Genomic DNA, 5,262 nt, shown 5'->3' on the forward strand with positions numbered 1-5,262 from the left:
CTTCCTTCCTTCCTTCCTTCCTTCCTTCCTTCCTTCCTTCCTTCCTTTGTTGTTCTTGTCTTTCTTTTTTTAATTTTTTGAAACAGGGTCTCACTATGTGGCACTAATTTGCCTGGAACTTGGTTTGTAGACAGGCTGATCTCGAACTCACAGAGATCCACCTGCCTCTGCCTCCTAATTGGTGAGATTAAAGGCATATGCCACCATGATGGCCTTTTTATTTTTCTTGAAGAGATTGGGTCTTAACCATATTTGCCCTGTTTGGCTTGGCTTGGAGCTCCTAGGCTCAAACCATTCAAACCATTTGTATCTGATTACTCTCAATGATGTCATTATCTTTGAAGTAAATTGTCATAGCTTAGTGTTATCTACTTCCAGAGGCAGCACAGACAAAGAGAGAAGTTTCCTTCTTCCATGTCCTTTATATAAACTGCCAGTAGAAAGTGTGGCCCAGATTAAAAGAGGATCTAACCATCTCAAAGATCCAGATTAGAAACTGGTCTTCCTATTACAAACGATTTAATTTAAATGGGAGTGAGGGTGGGATTGGGAGGGAATGAATGAGGGGCCACAGCTGAGATACAAAGTGACTAAATTGTAATTAAAAAAATTAATTAAAAAAAAGGGTGATCAAAGCTATCATCTGTGGTCGAGTGTTGGAACACGTACAAGAATGAAGTCGTGTAACAATTCTCAGTGCTTGTGAGAAAATTCCAAGCCAGCAAGACAAAAGTCTTGTGACCTTGGTTTCTTCAAAATATATGGAATTGTTCTTGGAATATGTTTTTGTACTCCTCTCGGATATATCAAATAGGACTGAGTTCCCTTCAAATTATTCATTACAACTGGATATTGTTGTTTGTTTACATGTCTCTATGAAAAGAATCATGTCTGGCCACATGCAGCTTGTCCTTGTGATTGTACACTTTACTCAGGTGACTCTTCTTAACTCTCAGAGTATAAATTGTCTGATGCTCTGTATAAAGTTGGCTATTGCATGAAAAAAAAAATTAGTTTCAGCTCTTTAAGAAAATATTACTGATAGATCCAGAAAGATGGTTTACTGGATTCAGGTACATGTACCAAGCCTGACCAACTGAGTTTGATCCCTGGAACCAACATGGTGTATACCCACACAGGCACACACCAAATAAATAAATAAGCAAGCAAGCAAACAAATAAAAAAAATAAGATTTAAAAATACCAGAAATGGAGCTGGAGAGACAGCTCAATTTTTAAAGAGCATCTATTGCTCTTGCAGGGGACGCAAGCTCTGTTCCTAGCACCCACATGCTGACTTATAACATGTTTTCTAGTTCTAGGGGACCAATGCCTTTTTTGGACCTATAAGGGCATCAAGAACTTACATGATGCACATACATATCTGTAGGCAAAACGCTCACACACAAAGATTGAGTAAAGTATCTAAGGGCTCCTACCCACCTATCAATCCATATCTTACTTACACAGTTGTTAAGATTGAGACAGTTTCTTTTTCTTTTGTTTTCTGACACAGATTCACTTTTTAGTGTAGGTTGTCCTTCAACTTTTGGTAATTCTTCCAGCTCAGCTTCCCAGTGCTGGGGTCAGGATTGCATCAGTGTACCTGGCTCTCTGATTCTTTTTGTGCACTCAGGGATTGTGTTGGATTTCCAGCCTGGCCAGGTTCTGGACCCTCCTTCCATACCCATCCTCTTCCACCATCCTCCTCCACCAACATGAACTGATATAGAACAGCTTCCCTAAATAATCAAGGTTTTCATACCTTCTTGTTATTAGTATTTACCATCCTAGAACCTCTTCCTCAAAGGCAGAAGTATTTTGGAATAGGTCATGCTCCATGATATTAAAGTCTTTCAGAGTCCAGCATAATAAAGTCTGGAGTAGCAAAAAAAGGCCAAGGAAAACTTTAGGAGGTTATTTGTCATTTGTTTGCTCACATCAAGGTCTTCTACACTAGTTAACTCTTTCAGCACTGCTGCTAGATAATCCTCAAAGCTCCTCTCTTTTTTTCCTGTGCTCTTTTTGTTGTTTTTCTTCCTTTTTTTTTTTTTTTTTGAGACAGTGTCTCACCTGGAATTCGTTATTAACCTAACCTGGCATGAAAATAGAAATTACACTGATCTTCCTGCCTGAGCCTCCCAAGGGCTAGATTTACAGGTGTGAGCCACAGTTTCTGGCTCTTCCCTCTTCTTAACAAATAATCCTTGGTCAACTATTTGAATAATCCTCCAGACTTTCCTACCTGCCCTTCATAATACTAGATCCATCTCTCAAATAATATCCTAAGAACAACACCGGAGGCTGTTCTTTGACATTTTGACTCCTGAATATCCAGGCCTGCCCTCTAGCGTCTAAGAGTCATCCTAATTCTCATATTTCAAGGTCTGATCACAAGGCACTCAATGTCACTAACTACATGGCCTCTCAGGCCAAGTACCCACCCCTATCACTTTTCCAGGCTCTACCTCTCAGAAATGACATTTGAAGTACCCCTCCCTTTCAAAAAGTTTTTTTTTGTTTGTTTATTGTGTGTATAGTATGTGTACATGTGTACCTGTATGGGCATATGTCACAGTATGTGCGTTCTCCTTCTTCCACTATGTGGGTCCTGGGAATCAAACTCAGGGTTGTCAGGCTTGATGCAAATGCCTTTACTTGTTGCTCTTTTTTTTCTTTTTCTTTTAGGGCAGAGTCTCACTGTTCTGATCAGGCTGGTCTTAATTTCTGGAACCTCATGACGATTACAGGAATATGGCTACCACACAGGACTATGAAGTCCCACAGACCTGAATTACCATCCAGTGAAGCACCCACAACAGATTACCCTCCTTCTCCTCCTTTCTGCTCTTCTCTCTTCCCTGTTCGTTCACTGTCCTTGTCACTGTCACTGTTCCTGTCGCTCTCTCTGACCCAAACCCAGGAGAGGCTCCCATCCCTGTCACTGTGCTTTCTTGAGGCTTGGCTGTAACATGGCATCTAACAACATGCCAGCTCCTAAACCTGTAGATATCAGGTGGCAGGCAGGCAAGTGTGAAGGTGTCCAATAGAGCCTGAAGCTAGTGGGAATTGGATTGGCCACCTTTTAGCTCCATGGATGTGAGAGCCTTGCAGGTTAGGGCATTGTCCAGGGTACAGGTGGACAGTGAGCACCATAGGGGGCATGCCGGTGGGTGATAGGCTAAAACGTTTGGAAATGGAGAACTTCTTGAAGACTAGGAGATGTTCAGGCACGGGTACTTGAGAAGAAATGGACAGCCCAAGTGTAATCCACAGTGATGAATTACTCTACAAGAGGTACAAGAGGCCCAGGATGCTAGATGAGGACTCCTTAAGAAAGCCGATGCCAGTACAGCTGAGATTCAGGGGACAAGGGCAAGGAATGACAAAGGAATGAAGCTTGGATCACCTGAGACTGCTGGCAAGGGAGGAGGAGGTTTGCTGTTCGACCCTGTCCTTGGGCATGACATGGCTGTTGCCCTCTAAAAACAAAACAAAACCAAAAAACAAAAAAGCAACTTATTACAAAGCTGGGAGGTGGTGGTGCATGCCTTTGATCCCAGCACTTGAGGAGGAAGAGGCCCCTGTAAGCACTAGGCATCTACACAGTGCACAGATATACATATGAGCAAAACATCCATACACAATACATTAAACTTCAAAGCAATCCCAGTTAAATTCATTGTTTCACCAAGTTAGAATGGAATGGTGTCTTTGGTTTATCATTAGTGGGGTGAATAGATGTTTGTTTGTTTCCCTAGGAAAGGTTTATGCTACAGCGTTCAAAGGGATACAGATAGAGTGGAACCCCAACCACTGCATCATCTAGAGTACCCCTTTGGGAAGTGGGGGTGGTGAGATGTGGGTGGGAACTCTGCTAAGAAAATTAGAAATAGAGCTTCTTTGCCTGCATGGCACACCTCTCCTTTCACATTTAACTGGGTTCCAGGGACTAGGCTTTACCCAATTGAGCCATTTCACTGTCCCCTGCAAGGTGTTTAACTCTAATTTTTAAAAGAAAATTTAAATGGTATTAAAAGGGGAGGTATGAACATTCTAGGGCACACATGTGGAGGTCAGAGGACAACCTGCCAGACATAATTCTCTCCTTCAACCATGTGGGTCCTGGAGACTAAAATCAGGTCATCAGGCTGGCTGATAGTAAATATTTTTATACACTGAACCATCTTGTCATTATTTATTATGATTTTAGATTGGGCCTCTCTATGCAGCCCTGGCTGTCTTAGAACTCAGTATGCAGACCAGACTGGCCTGAGTGCTGATAATAAACACACCATAATGCCTTGCCCCATTTATTGTTTAATTTAAAAAAATAAAAATTGCTATGTGTATGGACATTTTGCCTGCATTTATGTATGTGTACCATATGCATGCCTGGTGCTGAAAAGGCCAGAAGAGGATGAGAGATCCCCTGGAACTGGAGTTAGATGGTTGTTAGCCACTGTGTGGGAGCTGGCGATTAAACCTGGATCCTCTGGAAGAGCAACAAGTACGCTTAACTACTGAGTCATCTTTCCAGCCCCAAACACTATTTTTCTAAGACAGATTATCTCTATGTGTCACAGGCTGGTCTTGAACTCATGATTTTCCTTCTTCAGCTTTCCACGTGTTATGGATTATAGGCATTTACCACCACCACCATATCTGGCCTCATAGGCTTAATATGTTTTGAATACAGTATACTAATAACCATGAAGCTATCGTTGTAATCAATATTAGCTTCCCCACACACAAAGTCTCCATAAACACTTATCCTCAAGTCTTTAAGGAAAGTGTGCATTCTTTTAGATAAGTACTCAGAAGTGGAATGGGTGGAACCTATGTGTGTGTTTAATTAGGTTTCTTTCCGATTGTTTACTGCTTAACTTTTAACATATTGACAAGCAGTTTTCTAAAGTTAGTGTACCATCTTACACTTCCAACAGTCTATTTGAGTTCCATTTCCTTCGTATCTTGTTTTAACAGTCGGCATACACGGCTTTTCAGTTTTAAGCAGTCCCCAGTTAAGAGAAGCAGAAGCGCCTGGAGCAAATCAAGGCTAAACTCTGACTTGACCGGCTCCCACAACCAGGCTTCCTTGCCTGCGGCCAGGTAGGTCACCTCTCAGGTCCAGGTGCCAGGCCTGGGACTGGCCAGACAACAGCTGGTCTGGGCTAGGAGCCAGGTGAGAGCGCCCTGTGCTTAAAACACACACACACACACACACACACACACACACACACACACACACACACACACACA

The sequence above is a fragment of the Psammomys obesus genome, unplaced genomic scaffold (genome assembly GCF_907164565.1).
Source record: "Psammomys obesus unplaced genomic scaffold, mPsaObe1.curated_primary_1811, whole genome shotgun sequence".
Classification (NCBI taxonomy): domain Eukaryota; kingdom Metazoa; phylum Chordata; class Mammalia; order Rodentia; family Muridae; genus Psammomys; species Psammomys obesus.